Raw genomic sequence first — 18,366 nt, forward strand, 5'->3', positions numbered from 1 at the left:
AGTCTCTCGCATATAATTAATCCGTCAGAGATTGAGATTAAGTCTGATATGACATATGAGGAAGAATCGATTTGTATTCTGACTCGCGAAGTTAAAGAATTGTGAAATAAGAAAATTTCGTTAGTAAAAGTACTGTGGCATAAACATGGAGTTGAAGAACCAACTTGGGATTCGGAGGATGCAATGAAAGAACTTTATCCGAACTTATTCACCGGTAAGATTTTTGGGGACGAAAATCCCTAAGGGGGGAGAGTTGTAATAGCCCGATTTTGACCTTATTTGGAACGATGGTTTCGAGACCACGAATCTGAGTCAGAAAAATAATTTAAAAATTATTTTTTGTGTTTGTTATGTGTGCTAAATTTTTGTTTAAAAAATTCATCGTTTGGATGCCCGATTTAATAAAAGGACTAAATCACATGAAATTTAAAAATGGCTTTCTAACTGTTAAAGGTGTTTAATGGCTATTAAATGAAAATGTGGGGCACTTGCATGCCAATTATACCATTTATATTAGTGGTGGACAATATTGGACAAGGTTAGGTGAAAATTTATATTATGTTAACAATGTTAAAATGGTAAAAAGTATAATAATAAGTAATTAAATAAAAACAAACATAAAATAGCCATGCAATTGTGTTCATCTTAGCCGAATGTTGAAAGAAAGAGAAAAGAAAAGAAAAGAGAGTTATTAGGTTCAGCCTTGTCTAAGTTCAATTAAGGTATGTATTTAGCTCGGTTTTTGATGAATTTTACGTTTTTGAGATCGTTGCTATGTAAACTAGCAAGCCCATGTTTCAATTTTTGAATTTGATGATGATTTTCTGTTTTCTCATTGTTGAAAGCTTGATGAATCTTGTGTTTGATGATAGAAAATAAATATATGTTGTTAGATTAATATGTTTTGGATTTCAATTTTTGGTGAATTTGAGTAATTTGGGCTAAATTATGAAAATAATAAATTGACGGGCTAAAATTTGAAATAAATGAAGTTTGAGGAATTATATAAGCTTAGTTAATATTCATCCAAGTATAGTGTGATGAAATTTTGTTTATTTTGTATTTTGTGAAATAGGGACTAATTTGTGAAAATGTGAAATGTTAGGGGCAAAAGTGTAATTTTCCTATATATGTGTTTTTGGATGAATTTAATTGAATATGTAATTAAATAAGTTTAAATGTTACTAATTTAGATCAAGAAAAGGGGAAAACAGAATTGGATCGGGGAAAATCTAAAGTTGTTGAATAGTCGTCCTGGTTCGTTTGCCTTCGTCCGAGGTAAGTCTATAACCACATAAAAGTTGTTAAATTTAAATATTTGTGAACTTTAAATGCTGAATTGAATTTATGTGTATTTATATGGGATACCCAAAAGTATATGTATATAGAAACAATGTGTATAATTTGGATTTGATCGAAATACGACGTACGAAAGTCCTGAGTGAACCAAAGGAATTTTGATAAGTGTAATTGTGTAAGACCCTGTGTGGGATAGTGGCATCAATTTAGAATTGCGAGTAAGACCCTGTATGGGACAGCGACATTGCTATGTGATTACATGTAAGACCACGTGTGGGATGCTGGTATTGTACGATAAACATGATTATTCGAGCATCCTATTTAGTTTCGATTGGTTCAACGGGCATTATTATGTTGTGATTGAATGTAAAATCGAGCTAAAAAGGTCAGGTAAGTGCTAAGTTCAATGTTAATGAAAATAAGGTAAGTTTAGTATTTGAAATGATGATATAAATTATGTATGTTATATAGAGAATAATAATGCGCATATCCAGCCAAATAAGGTATTTGTGATATTTTAAAAGTGAGAGTTATGTGTGCTTATGAGTATATGTGCATTCGGCCAAGTGATGTTTAATTGCTAATATATTCTTGTGAAGTTATATGAATTGGATACTATGATAAATGTATATGTGAATAAGGGTTGCTTGATTCAGCTTAGTTAAATTATATTATAAATGTTTTTTTAATGATTTATTTGCTTATGACTTACTAAGCTATTCAAGCTTACTGTGCGTCTGTTTATTCGTTGTTTTATAGATTTTAGAGTCAAGTTACGAGCTCGGGGATCTTCAATGTAATCATTCATACTATCGATTGCTATTTTGGTATTTTTAAAAGTTAAACTTTACTCTAATGGCATGTATAGGCCAGCTTGTGTTTGGGTTAGTTTTGAATTTGTAAATGGTAAGCTATGCAAAAATGGCTAGATATGATGCCTAAGTTTATGCAAATTTTGGTCATGATATAAATATACGTGTGATGCGTTTGGTACATTGTTAATGGTTGTGTAATTTAGTTAGGGTTTAAGCTTATTTCGAAAGCAATATATATATTATAGGTATATGACGTATTCGACAATAAAAGGAGAGGGGGAAGAGGAAAGAAAAGAGTAGAAAAGGACAAACCCGAGAGGTACTTCCCAAAACTTGGAAAAATTCGGCACATGAAACAAAATATCTTTAGTACCTAGAGACCAAATTCGGTAGATACTACCCCAAAAAGCTCTTCCAAATGACGAAAACAACAACCTTTTCCCCCTAGCTGAATTCTTAAGGCTTGAATTACCCCAAACGGCACACAATCTGCCTCGTAAGCAAATTCCTTGATTTTCTCGTAATATCTCTCCCCTTATCCCTCCTTGATTTACTCCATCAACAACTCCATTCAAATCCTACTCAAACTCCCTTTAGTTGTGTTTCAGTCCAACTCCACTACCTACACAGCTCAAGCAGCAAAATAAAATACTCCATTGCACAACCCAGGACTTGAACCTCAGACCTCACAGTTACACAACATGCCACCTTGCCACTAAACCACAGGCTCTTTTTGTGTCATAAAACCAGCACTATTATTTATAAGGTCTATAAGCCAATGACCAGTTTCATACAAGGGCAAAACTAAAAATTTTGTAAAAGCCAAGACTTGAACCCAAGCTTCTCAAACACTCCCAAACACACCCACATCACTTAACCACTGAAGCAAACAAGTAGTTGTGTCAAAACATGCAAAAATCAAAGACTTAGATTTTTGGGGCGTTACACCATCCGTCTATGGATGAAAAGCGGTACTGAAGTGTAACTTTGTACTTAGTGCATCTTACAGTTTCTTCTAAAACTGCGATGTTAACCTCGGATCTCTATCCAAAACAATAGAAATAGGTACTCCGTGTAATCTCACAACCTCAGAAATATACAAGTCAACTAACTTATCAAGTGAATAGTCCATTCGTACTGGAATGAAATGAACTGATTTTGTCAATCTGTCAACTATAACCCAGATCACATCTTTCTTTCTCGGAGATAGGGGCAACCCGATACAAAATCCATAGTCACTCTATCCCATTTTCACTCAGGAATCATAATCGGTTGCAATAAACCAGACGATACCTGATGCTAAACTTTAACTTGTTGACAGATCAAACATTTAGAAACGAACTCTGAGATGTCATGTTTCATACCAGACCACCAATAAAGCTATTTCAAATCATTATACATTTTTGTGCTTCTCGAATGAACAGACAAACGACTACTATGTGTTTCATTTAAAATCATCTGAGTCAACTCTGAATTTCTTGAAACACATATCTGGCCTCTGAATCTCAAACAATCATCAGCATCAACTTGAAACTCTAAATCAGGGTTCGAATGACATTGAGCTCGTTTTGCTAATATTTCTTTATCCAATTTTTGAACTTCACAAATCTACTGTAGAAACAACGGTCTAGCTTTCATCTCAGTTACAATCGCACCGTCATCAGATAGAGCCAACTGAGTATTCATTGCACGCAAAGCAAACAAGGATTTCTGACTTAAAGCATCAGCAACAACATTGGCCTTTTCTGGATGGTAGTCAATCACTAGCTCATAATCTTTTAACAATTCCAACCATCTTCACTATCGTAGATTTAGATATTTGTAAGTCATCAAATATTTTAAGCTCTTGTGATCAGAATAAACATGACATTTCTCACCGAACATATAATGACTCCAAATCTTCAATGCGAACACGATAGCTGTTAACTCCAAAACGTGCATCGGATAATTCTTTTCATGCAGCTTTAATTGTCTCAAGGAATAAGCTATGACTTTGCCTTCCTACATCAAAACACAGCCTAAACCATTCAATGATGCATCACTATAGATTACGAATTCTTTACCAGATTCTGGTTGTACTAACACTGGAGCTTTAGTCAATAGAGCTTTCAGCTGATCAAAACTTTTCTGGCACTTGTCTGACCACTCGAACTTAACATCTTTCTGAAGCAGTCTCATCAATGGAGTTGCAATCATTGAGAAACCTTTTACGAATCGTCTATAATAACCGGCGTGTCCCAGAAAACTTGAGACTTTGGATACATTTTTCGGAGGCTTCGGATCCAATATTACCAAAATATTACTAGGATCGACTCAAATACCCGATGCTGACACAATATGCCCCAAAAAACTAACTTCTCGTAACCAGAACTCACATTTACTGAACTTTGCAAATAGCTGTTTATCTTACAAAGTCTGTAGCACTATTCTCAGATGTTCAGCATGCTCAGATTCATCACGGGAATAGATCAATATGTCATCTATAAACACAACAACAAATCTATCGAAAAATGTTCTGAAGATCCGATTCATTAGGTCCATAAAAATAGCAGGTGAATTCGTTAGTTCGAAAGGCATAACTAGAAATTCATAATGCTCGTACCTCGTTCGAAAAGTAGTTTTTGGCACATCTGAGTCTTTAACTCGTAGCTGATAATAACCCGATCTCAAACCTATCTTAGAAAACACCGTAGTCCCTTTCAGCTGATCAAAAAAATCGTCTATTCGTGACAGAGGATATTTATTCTTGATTGTCACTCTATTGAGCTGTCTATAATCAATACACATTCTCATAGTTTCGTCTTTCTTCTTCACAAATAATACCAGAGCACCCCAGGGAGAAAACCTCAGTTTTGCGATACCTCTATCTGTTAACTCTTGCAACTAAGCTTTCAACTCTTTTAATTCAGCCGGTGCCATTCTGTACGGATCTATCGATATTGGAGTTGTTCCCAGCACTAATTCAATACCAAATTCAACTTCTTTGATCGGTGGCAAACTCGATAACTCTTCAAGAAACACGTTCGGGTATTCACACACAACTGGTACTGACTCAATCTTGTTTTTGATCACTTTAGAGTTGAGTACATAGGCAAAGTAAGCTTCACAACCCTTTCTCACATATTTTCGAGCTAACATCGAAGAAATCAGTGTCGATAAACCATTCAAATCATCTGACTCAATCCAGATAATTTCATTATTCTGACATCTCACATCGATCGTCTTCCATTTGCACTTCACAATCGCATCATGTAACGTTCGCCAATCCATACCCAAAATTTATATCGAATTTGTCGAATGGCAATAACATTAGATTGGCCAAAAATAGAAATCTCGAGTCCTCAACGGACAGTTCTTGCATACTTTATCAACCAAAACACACATGCCTAAGGGGTTCGATACTCTAATCACAAATTCAATAGACTCTATAGGCAAAGTCTTACTGGATACTAAAGTCTCACACACATAAGAATGAGTTGATCCTGGATCTATTAATGCAATCGCAGTAGTATCATAGAGAGTGAAAGTACCGGTAATAACATCTGGAGACGAAGCTTCTTCACTAGCGCGAATAGCATAAGCTCTGGTAGGTGCCTGGGCTTCAGATCTAACAGCAGTGTCTTTAATTCCGCTCTGACTACCACTCACATTACCCGTGATTCTGGGTGGTCTACCTCTAGCTGTAGTGTTACTCGGCCTCATATTCTACACTTTATCTTGCTCGACCGACTCAGGACATTCACGAATGAAATGATCTAATGATCCACATTTGAAACAAGCCTGATTATTCAATCTACAATTGCTGGGAAGCCGTTTACCACAATGTTTGCACTCAGGTTGATTTGATCTGACATTTCCAGCACTAGCCATTGAACTAACTTTCCAACTTGCAGGTGGTCTGTCTCGGTCTCTTCTAGAATAACCCACAGTAGCCTTTGAACTAATAAAATTATCTCGGAACTTTTTTAATGCTGACTGAAATGACTTACTCGATGATTTTTTTTGCGAATCTCTAGCATCAAAGTCAGCTTTTCTTTTCTCTTTCCCAAGTTCTTCATCTTCACATGCTCACTCGAAGAGCACCACAAACTCTTTTATTTCCAGAATCCTGACTAACAGCTTAATATCTTCATTCAAACCGTCTTCAAATCTTTTACACATTATAGCTTCAGTCGAAACACATTCTCGGGCATATCTGCTGAGTCTCACAAATTCCCACTCATATTCTGTCACTATCATGCGACCCTGTTTTAACTCGAGGAATTCTTTACGTTTTTTATCAATGAATCTCTGACTGATATATTTCTTTCAGAATTCAGTCTGAAAGAACTCTCAAGTAACTCATTCTTTTGGAACCACTGATACTAGTGTATTCCACTAGTGATATGCAGTGTCCCTTAACAAAGATACAACACATTTGATACACTCATCAGGAGTACAAGATAATTCATCGAACACCCGGATGGTATTATCAAGCCAAAATTCAGCTTGTTCAGCATCATCATCGACAGTAGCTCTAAACTCTTTGGCCCCATATTTTCTAATTTTATCAACTAGAGGCTTATTCAATCGTATCAGATCGATAACTTGAGGCATCACAGGTATTTGGGGAAAGTTAGGCAGGGGTGGAGGTTGTTGAGTAGCCAGATTTCTCTAGATATACTGTGTGAACCATTCGTTCATCATCTAGAAGAAGACTTGTTTAGCTTCTCCCTCGTGGCTACTCATAATCGGCCTAGAATCAGCCGACACTGCTCCCTGAGTAGGAGCTAGCGCATTACTTTCCACATCATTAGCTACAGCTCGATCGAGATCCATTTACTATACAAAAACACATTTTAATTGTAAGGAATCATCACACCATCACAGTTTATATATATGGCATGTATAGCTAGACTCACACATGCTACGTTAGTCCTAGAACCGACTAAATCATAGCTCTAATACCAATCAAATGTAACACCCTAAACCCGTATCCATCATCGAATTAGGGTTATGAGGTATTACCGAATAAGACATAGTTTATCACGATCATTTATTAAAATTCATGCAAAAAATTATAATGACTTCTTTACAATAGTTATCAAATTGATAAGAATTATTCACTCATTCATATATGTTAAATTCATATATATATATAGCACATAACCAAGTAATTCAAACATGCCTTATTAATCATATCACAAATACGAACCATGCTTCAATTTCTATCAACTCAATATACTCCATTCAATCAAATTTTTGAACCATATAAACATCACATTCTTGGTATTTGGCTATCCAATTTAAACCAAACAAATTTTATTCCATATAACAATCACATATATCACCCCATTCTTTAGTATACATCTATTACAATAACTAATTATTATACGAACCATTTTATATACCAATGCATTTTCACATAACAAGTTAAAACCAATTATATTATATTATTTATTAGTTAACCAAATATGATTCATTAGCAAACATTAACAAATGGTTAAATATAATCTTTATACATTACCAATTATCAAAATTTCATGCTTCTCAAAATGAACCAAATACTATACCCAAATAATTTATCTCACCTAATGATCAAATAAAATTTTCATCATTTACAAAACAACTTACAAGGCAATTTTTACACATCAAAACATAAGTCATTAACAATCATTTACACTAGGTAATCATAGGAAACATGCCCTATTTTGAGCAGCTTTGATTTGCAACATTCATACATCATTAATTCATAAATATTTGGACAGCAGTAAAACATTTGGACATCATTGACTTGTTCCAAAAATGGACAACATTTAAGCACTAATTTGGACAGCATTAATAACATTCCGACAACATAGATTTCTACAAAAAATGGACAACATTTATACATGCAAAGCAACCACATTTGGACAACATTATAACATGTAAAAAGCAGCCACATTTGGATATCATTGTAATATGCAAAACAACCATACTTTAATACCTTTGAAACACATATATAGAACAATTGAGCAACCCTATTCAGTCGCCATTAAGACAATTATAAACAAGCATTTGAACACATTCAAGCATAACTTAATAACCATATCCGAACATTAAGAAGCAAAATCTGCAAACATATTTGGACTCCTTATTATCACACAAGATATACCATATAACATATTTCCAAAATGAACTAATTATATGGCCTAATAAACAAAAACATTAACATCATTATCAAGCCATTTTCGCATGGCTACAAATATACATATCAAAACGAACCATATCGAAACTAGCCTATAAATGCCATAAGTCAAAAGTACAAACTTTTAAAGTACCGAAATAGTGATTGATAGTGTGATGATGTTCCTAGACAATCCCCGAACTCGAGCTAGCTTTCAAAATCTATAAAACAATGAAAAGACACACAAAGTAAGCTTTGAAATCTTAGTAAGTCATAAGCAAATAAACTTATAACACATGAAGTAAATATAACCAACTCATCAATGAAAAATCATGGCTAATCACATGTATAAATATCACATTCCTCATCTAACTCACTTGTTAATGATTCATAAGCATCACTTACCTTAACCTTTCAATTTTCATATAACATCATACATACCTGAATTGATTACTCATTCTCATATTCATCCACTTCTCAACATTACCTGTTGAACTGTTTGGAATTGATAAGGATACTCGAACAGTACATAAAGCTCGTACAATGCCATATCCTAGATATGGTCTTACATGTTATAATATATCGATGCCACTGTCCCAGACAGGGTCTTACATGAAATCATATACTATGCCAATGTCCCAGACATGGTCTTTCAAAAAATCACACCTCAGAATCCTAATGTCATGACATACGTATCCTATACTATTCCTATGGTTCGTACGGGGCTTTCAGACGTCATAATTCTGTTGATACTTTCTCGTACTCAAATATTCAGCAAACAAAGCAATTCAATAAAAAATAAACATATATAAATCAATTTAAAGGTACTTATTTGCATATGAACTTACCTTGTATATACGATGAACAGATTGAATCGACTACTCGTCAACTTTCGATTTCCCCCAATCTAAATCTAATTTCTTCTTTCTTGATCTATATGAATTCAAATTTAGCTCATTTAATCACCTATTCATTCAATTTCATTCAAAAATACCTATTTGGAAATTTTTGCAATTTAGCCCCTAAAGTTTCACATTTATTCAATTTAGTTCCTATTTCACAAAATCACAAATTTCACAAAATTTCAATACACCCATGCTTAGCTAAATTTATTAGAGATCTCTAGCAGCCCAAAACTTGCATTTATTTCAGATTTCAACCACTCAATTTACACATTTCTCAATTTAATCCTTAATAAGCATTTTTTTCAAAAATCACTTTACAAAATATGAAAATCTAACAACAAATATTCATATTTCACCATTGAACATCAAAGAACACATAAGCTTTAACAGTTTTAAATTTTAAGGTACAGGCTAGCTAGTACTAGTTAGAACGATCAGAAAAACATAGAAATCATTAAAAATCGAGCTCAAAATATACCTTAATCAAGAACAACAATGGCCTTTCTTCTTTTGATTTTCGTTGAGAATGATGATAAAATAAGCTTAAAAAATATTTTTGTTTTATTTATTATACATTAATACATAGTTTACCATTTTACCCTTGGTTATTAAACTATTTAATCATCAAGTGTAAGACCATTAATGTCCATTTATCTTATCAATGGCATAATAACATCATAAGGACCTTTGGTTTAATAAACCATAGCAAATAGACACTTTTAACTTATAGCGTGCTATTTTTCCATTTTACGCGATTTAGTCTTTTTCTCAAATTAAGCATCAAAACAATAAAATTTTTCACGAAACTTTCAAACATATATAATCACATGTTGTAAACCTAAAAAATAATATTAAAATAGTTTTACAATCCTAGATTTGTGGTTCTAAAACCACTATTTCGATTTAGCTAAAACCGAGCTGTTACATCGACTACAGTTGGGGTTGTTCTAGCCACACCATTAAACAATTTAACTCCATTAGCACGGAGCTTCTCAGTGACTAATTTGTGACCAATTGATCCAGACTGGGTTCTGACAACCCTCTGAAGCACTCTCAACATGACATTAGACAATGCATCATCACCTTTATCATAATAGTGGCAGATGAGTTGATCTTTTATAATTTGATACATCAAATTAAGCTCTCCACTACACTTAAGGAGCTTATTCTCAAGCAATTTAAGTTTCTTTTATATGTTCTTTTTTCAATTTTTATTTTTTTGTTAATAATTTTTTTATTAGGTTTAAGCCATTTTTCAGACACTAGTTGGCCAATCGTGTCATGGGGAACCTAACAAGTTTATTGAGTATTGTAGGGAGTCGATGGTGGCCCAAACGTGAAGAAAGAATTACTTAGAATGGGGTATTGTGACATCGAAGCAAGAAAGTCGTGATACCCCTAACAGTTCTGAAATGAAGAAAATCAATACCAACTATAGTGATATCACGATGCTGAGTTATGGGTATCACGATACAGAGACATCCCAAGACCACTCATTTGAAGACTATTGTAAGTATCGCCATGCCCAAGTTAGTACTGCTACTTGACGAGTGAAAAAACTGCAAGGGCATTTTTATGTCCAAACAAGCTTAAATATATTTTTCACTTAAGGGTAGAATGGTCATTGTTCGGTTAAATTTTAGTAGGCTATAAATACAGCTTTATAAGACTTTAATTGAAAATTTTTGTGGCTGATAGTTTCCTTTAGTTTTCCATTGTTTTAAGGTTAGGTTTTCTTTTACTTTTCTTTTCATTTTTATTTTAGGTTTTCTCTTTCCTTTTTAGAGTAGATTTTATTCTTGTATTTTTTTCTTCTTTCGTGTAAAAGACTTTGTAAATGAAGATAGATGAAGCTTTTGGGTGCCATTGGTTACACATCTAAATGAGCATTTCTTATCTTTATCTCTATATTGTTCGATGAAATGTCTATTTGGATGTTAAGCTTTATCAAGGGATAAATTGTTAGATGGTTGGTTCATTGGTTGTTTGTTAGCTTAGGTTAATGTCTATTATCGATTAATTGGTTGTTCAATTATATCAAAATGCTTAATACGCTAGAATTTACGCCTCTAGTGGAAAAACTAGATAAACGAGATCGAGAGGAGAGTTTATCCTTAGATAGTTCGATATGATTGTGCCAAGTAGTGAGACTGAGAGGTAACCTTAGCTGGTACCTTTTAGTCTAGGATGAGACCTAGAGGAGACTCCTAACTAAGAGTGACAACCAATATAATCGATATAGGTTCATTAGATTAATTAGCACTCAACTAAGCAATCGACCATCAGTTAATCATTTACATTATCTAAAACATTAGGAAGAAAGTTTAGCTTAGTTAGTTTAGTTTATAGTTTAATTTTAGTTTCTAAATCATTTTATTCAAACTTTCCCTAATAATTTCTGACTAGATTAGATTAGTAATTGCTTAACTTGTAATTAACTTGATAAACACATTTCCCCACTTCGAAATCCTTTGGGTTTGATCCTTGGAATACTTCAGTGTTCTATTGTAACACTACAAATATTACAACTGGCAGTGTCCGCTTGCAGTTAAAACCCGAGCTCTTTAAAATAGTTTTTATAAAATTGTTTAATTTTTCTGCGCACAAGCGCGTGCGGGTCAAGTTTTTTGCACCATTGTTGGAGATTGCGACAGTGTGAATATCTATTCAAGTTAGTTGCCTTTAAGGCAATACTAGTCGAAAGATAAGGAAATTACATGGTGTTTTTTTTTTAATTTCATTGTATAGTTTTTTTTTATTTTTGTGATTTTATTTTAATTTACCTTGTTGAAGATTTAGTTGATCATGTTTAATAAATTGGATATAGGTGGCTGCGAGATCAATACAATGATGAAGAGAAATTGAGTTCAACAAATGGAGATTCGATGAACCATTGGAGTTATGATGGCGTTTATGGATGGCACAAGTATTCATATGAGTATCTTTATGGTTTGTATGGATATGCAACCGAGATGGGTAGCTATAATCAAGGATGGTCGAGTAATTATATGGCACAAGCTTCATATTCTTCATATTACTATCCGAAATGTAACATGGAGAGTGATGAGTACATGGAAGACCCCTCCATTACTACATGGGTTAGAATGTTAGAGGAGAGCATGTCTTCACTGCATGATGGTGGAGAAAATATTGGAAGCCGTCTAATGTCGAACCATAATGAACACTTGATGGAAAAGGTCGAGCATGATATTTCCGAGCTCGAGGATGAGGGCGACTCCATCATTATTAAGCATGATAAGTTGAGCATAGGTGTTCAACAAGAGTTCAGAGTTGAAAACGGTGACAAGGTTGCGAGAAACAAAGAATGTGTCTTCGCTCTGATTAACATTGGAGTAGGAGTAGGAGTAGAGTTAGATGTAGTTGGAGAGCTAAACAGGGAACTAACTTAAACTGTTGAGGAGTCGACACCCTTTCCCACTATTGTTGAAAAGGAGATAACTGACGAACCTAATGAGCATGCTTATTTTCAGTTTAAAATAGGAAGTAAATCCCAGGTATCTACAACTTATTGCTACATCGAGTTTGTGATGCCTGAGGCTATAGTAACATAGAACGAGTTTTGGAGTTGGTTAGGCTTTGAAGAGAAGTGACTCGTGATGTGGTTGTCTCTACAATTGAAGATAAAACGAAAGAAATGCCTTCGATTGAAGAGGGAGGTCGTTGTCTCGAAATTAAAGAAAGTGTTGAGGACCTCAAGAAACTTCTTTTACGGTGGCAATACAGATCGTCCCGATTATTGAAGACTTCAATTATTTTTATTTGTGTTCTTCTTATTTATTTTTATTTTATATTTTGGTTTTTTATGTGTTTGTTTTATTTTTCTATGTAGGTATACCCACAGAGAGCTACACAACATTGAGAGCTTTAACGAAGTTTGAGGACTACTCCATTTTACTGCAGTTACATTGGACAAGGGGAGTCTCTTTAAACTTTATCTTTAGCTAGGAAACATTGGGTACAATGTGTAACTTAAGCCTGTGGGGTGTGTACATAGATTTTATCTTTGTATGTTTTGGTTGCTTATTTTCTATTTTTACAAAAATTTCAAAAAAATTCAAAAATTTTCAAAAACATTTTTCTTGTTTTTATTTGATTTTGATGTTTTCTCATGGTGTTGGGAAAATAATTGGGCAATAGGCCATTGGTTGTAAATATCAAATAAGTATGTTTAATTGCCCAGCATGTAAATTTTGAAGGATACTAGATAATTTGGTATTCTTAATTGTAGACTAATTAGTTCATTTTAGTTAATGTGTATAATAGAGTAGAGGCAATAACTTAAATGAATATGTATAAATTGTACCATAGGATCAATAAAGTATACGGATTATTATAGATAAATAATTTTAATTGTTAATTGTTCGTTTAGATAGATGTATGCTTGAAAGAATTGATGTTGTGTGATTAATTTGGGAAAGACCTTAGGCATTATTGAAATAGCCTAAAGGCCCTAAAGCTTACCTTTTGTTATGTACCCCTAGTTCCCATATCTTTGAGCCTCAAGTACCCTTTCCCGGTAGCCTTAATATCAAATCCTTGAGCCTAAACGACTCAAGTACTCAATCCTTCTCGATTCCATTCTTTAAATTGCACTATGTAATGGACTTCGGGACATAGACATTGATGGCTAGATAGAAACATTATGGTGGCTTTATGTGTGAAAAAATGAAATGACGATATTATGTGAGTTAAAAAAAATAAAAGAGTGTGAATGAAAGAGTGCAAAATAAAGAAAAAGAGAGTTGAATCAAAATTAAGCTAAAACAATCTGTCGGTTCACATTTACAAATTTTGTATGTACTAATATTGTATAATGCTCTCCAACATTTTGGTGAAATAAGGTAGGTGAGGAAAGGAAAAATAAAGAGCTGAGCTTGTAAATAAATTAGGGGAGTGTAGGGAACAATTCTTGTGCTCAACCGCTTCTAGTGTTTGAACCCGTTTTGAGTGCCCATTGTTTTAATTCCGAACCATCCTAAGCCTCAGAATGCTACAAGGCAAGAAGACATTTAGGACCTAAATAATTCACCAATGTAATAATTCGTTAATAGCTTGGATTTTTTTGAACGAATATGACCAATTCTTTTAAAATATCTATGAGCGATCCATATAATTTATTTTGATGGATAAAACTTGTACATATGTTCATTTCCATTGCCTCTATATCTATTGACATTTTAACTTAGTGAACTAATCATGTTTTCATTAGGAATAACCAAGTTGGCTAGATATCTTAAGTTGCATGTGAGGTAGTTCTCATACGGGTTTGATGTTTTACTACTATGTGACTTAATTGCCTGATATAGTCCAAGAGTTGTCTTTTCTTTTACATGTTAAGTGTGTTTTCCTAAGGACAAGAAAAGAGTTAAGTCTGAAGGAATTTGATCTGTTGTAATTTGATACATCAAATTAGGCTCTCCATTACCCTTAAAGAGCTTATTCTCAAGCAACTTAAGTCATTTTTATTTGTTTTTTTCAATTTTTAGTTTTGTTGTTAATAAATTGTTTTTTCTAGTTTTAAGCCATTTTTGAGACCCAAATTGGCCAATCGTTCCATGGGGAACCAAATAAGTTGATTGAGAGTTGTAGGGAGTCGATGGTGGTCCAAACGTAAAGAAAACATCACCTAGAAGGGTGTAGCGCGATATCAAAGCATGAAAGTTGTGATACCCCTGATAGTGCTGAATTAAATAGAATCGAGGCCAACTACAATGATATACTATTGTGGATATCGTGGTACCCAAACTTGGGTATCGCGATACCGCTGCCTGACAAGTGAAAAAACTAAAGGCAAAATTTTTTGTCCAAACAAGCTTAAGTCTATTTTTCACTAAAAGGAAGAATGATCATTGTTAGGTTATAAATAAAAATTTATAAGCCTTTCATTTCAGATTTTGGTGGCTGGTAGTTTCCTTTAGTTTTCCATAGTTTTAGGGTTAGGTTTTCTTTTTATTTTTCTTTTCATTTTTAGTTTAGGTTTTCTCTTTTCTTTTTAAAATAGATTTTATTCTTGTAGTTTTCTTTATTCTTTCTTGAAAAATACTTTGTAAATCAAGATAGATGAATCTTTTGGGTGCCATTGGTTCCACATCTAAATGAGAATTTCTTATCCTTATCACTATATTGTGCTTATTAATTGTTCGATGAAATGTTTGTTTGGATGTTAAGCTTTATCATGTGCTAAATTTTTAGATGGTTAGTTGATTGGTTATTTGTTAGCTTAAATTAATGTCTATTCTTTGTTAATTGGTTTTTCAGTTATATCAAAATCCTTAATACGTTAGAATTGATGCCTCTAGTGGAAAAACTAGATAAACAAGACCAAGAGGAGAGTTAATCCTTAGAAAGCTCAATATGAGTGTGTCGAGTAGTGAGACAGAGAGGTGATATTAGGTGGTATCTTTTAGTCTAGAATGAGACTGAGAGGAGATTCCTAACTAAGAGTGACAACAAATATAATCGATATAGGTTTATTAGTTTAATTAGCACTCAACTAAGCAATCGACCATCGGTTAATCATTTACATTATGTAAAACATTAGGAACTTAATTAGTTTAGTTAATAGTTTAATTTTAATTTATAAATCATTTTATTCGGACTTGCACTAATAACTCCTAACTCGATTAGATTAGTAATTACTTAACTTGTAATTAACTTAATAAACACATTTACCCACTTGGCAATCCTTTAGGTTTGATCCTTGGAATACTTCAGTTTTCCATTGTAACACTACAAATATTACAATTGATAGTGTCCACTTGTAGTTAAAACTTGCGCTCTTTAAAATTATTTTTATAAAATTGTTTATTGTAATATTTCTAGTTTCGATGGATCATGAAGTGTTCCAAAAGGTTGAACACAAAGGAAATAGGGGTTGAGTGAAAAATAACATACAATATTGATTCTAAGCGACTACTTGTATGATTTTATAATACAACAAATCATAACAAGAGTGTTCTATAAGAGAATTAAATATGCTAATTTAGGGACCAAATTGTAAAGAGTACAAAACTACGCGATTAACCAATAAATGATTAACGGTGGTTGGTTGATTTTGATGTGGTTCGTCGGTCGTCGAATGAGGAACTTAAATCACTTAAATTACTAAGTGGCTCAATTTTATCTCTCGATCTCAATTTTACCAACTTCAACAAATTAATCTAGTTTATCTAACGATCTCACTGATTAATCCGAAACAAATGAATTGGTGCACAACAAGATTACCTCTCGATCTCACTTGTCTAGATATTCCCTTAGGGTCATCAATTCCTAAGTTTTTAGGTCAATTCAATTCAGTCCAATTTATTACGATTTTGTCCATTCTCCAAAAAATCAACTTACCCACATCTCCATCAACCAACCCCCTTTAAATTTTAGTTACTCATGCTGAAGACAAAGCTAATGAACATGGAAATGAAAAGCAAAGAAGCCATTAAAGTAAAGCTTAAGAAAAATATAAAAGTTTGGATTTTTATGCAAGAAATTTAAAAAAAACATAAAACTAAAGGCATTCAACAAGAAAATCTAAAGCAATAAACATAAAACGAATAAACTTTAGCCGAGTGTATAAGGGTGTGATTAACGGAGGATTTAGGGTTTCCCGAGAGGATTAGTTGGTATAGATACGTGTTGTGAAAACCTAAGCTTGACAACCCTAGAAAGTTATCATAGGTTAGCGAGATTGATTAATTAGTTAGAGGTCGGGATAAAAGCGAGTAAAACCAATCGATTAATTAGTTAGAGGCCGAGAGGTAATAATTGGTTAATCAGATGCTAATCCACCCTAAAACCCTACTCTAAAGTTAATTACAAAGCTCAAACGAGTTAATCTTCCTGATTGGTTTTATTGATTTAAGCCGTTTGTTTTTTTTCTTGTTTATTTATTTAGTTATTTAATTTATCTTATTAAATAACTTGTATGATTTTTCGTATAATAGGATTTAATTAATAATATTTAGACTTATTATTTCAAAAAGATTTTTTATAGATTTACTCATCCTCCCTTGGGTACGATCCTCAAAATACTTCCCAGTGTTTCATTGTAAACTATACTATATTACAATTTGACTCATGCACTTACGAACATTTTCATTCAAATCTTATATATCTTTCGTGTGTTATTTTTACCATAAATGATAATTCATTTATAGGTAGTCAAGTTGTTGGTGTCATTTTCGGGGAGGTTTTGACAATAAATCATGAAAATATTTTTACAAATAATAAGATAAGTAGGAAAGTTAAAACTTATATATGCGATATTTAAATTTTTTTATTTTTATTTTTATTTTTTTCAACTCGTTTATGACCCAAGATTCTAGCACTCCAATCGAACCATACCCAGATCAGAAGCAAATACTCAGGTGCAACCATCAAATAATGAATACCGATTCACTCGCGGTAATTTACCTACACAAGAAAATCTATTATTTGAAGATCCATGAGAGCAATAAGGAAATAACTGTGAAGAAGTCCTAATGTGTTAAAGGACGTTGCGCGAGTACCCTACCTACACTAGACACGGTGCGAGGAAGCATAGAACAACCGAAAATTAACGCTAATAATTTTGAGATAAAGATGACCACTATTCAGATGATTCAGAATATGCTACAGTTTAAAGGCAACATGGTGAAACACCTGAACCAACACTTGAAGCGGTTCTTACAACTTTGCAACACCTTCAAGTATAATGGAGTACCCAACAATGCTATGCATCTTAGGTTATTTCCATTCTCCTTGTGCAAAAATGATGTCGATTGGTTAGACTCACTAGAACTGGGTCCCATTACAACATGAAACGATCTAGTGGAAAAATTCCCCTGTAAATTTTTCCTGATTAGCAAACCATTCAGATTAGGTGAGAAATCACCAACTTTAAACAATATGAAGGTGAGTCCATGTACGATACTTAGGAAAGCTTCAAGGATATGCTAAGAAAGTGCCCACACCATGGATTGTAAGCGTGGCTCCAAATTCAGACATTTTATAACAATGTTGACTTACATATTAGATTCAGCCTAGATGGAGCGGCTGAAGGATCTCTCATGTTCCACACGTACGAACAAGCTTATGAAATCATAGAAGGCATGACAAGGAACTCATACATGTAGTTTAATGAAAGATTTATGTACAAATCAAAGCCTCCAATGGTAAAGCAATGAACGAAGATAACGAAGATGATTGA

The 18,366-nt window shown here is 33.4% G+C and overlaps 1 non-coding gene across 1 annotated transcript; it reads right to left on the reverse strand.

Annotated features, from left to right (window-relative positions):
• Window positions 1–18,032: 18,032 nt before the first annotated feature.
• Window positions 18,033–18,138, reverse strand: LOC128041436 (small nucleolar RNA R71). Its single transcript, XR_008196458.1, has one exon. It is a non-coding gene; the product is annotated as a small nucleolar RNA R71 (small nucleolar RNA).
• Between the last annotated feature and the right edge of the window lie 228 nt (window positions 18,139–18,366).

The sequence above is a fragment of the Gossypium raimondii genome, chromosome 5 (genome assembly GCF_025698545.1).
Source record: "Gossypium raimondii isolate GPD5lz chromosome 5, ASM2569854v1, whole genome shotgun sequence".
Lineage (NCBI taxonomy): Eukaryota > Viridiplantae > Streptophyta > Magnoliopsida > Malvales > Malvaceae > Gossypium > Gossypium raimondii.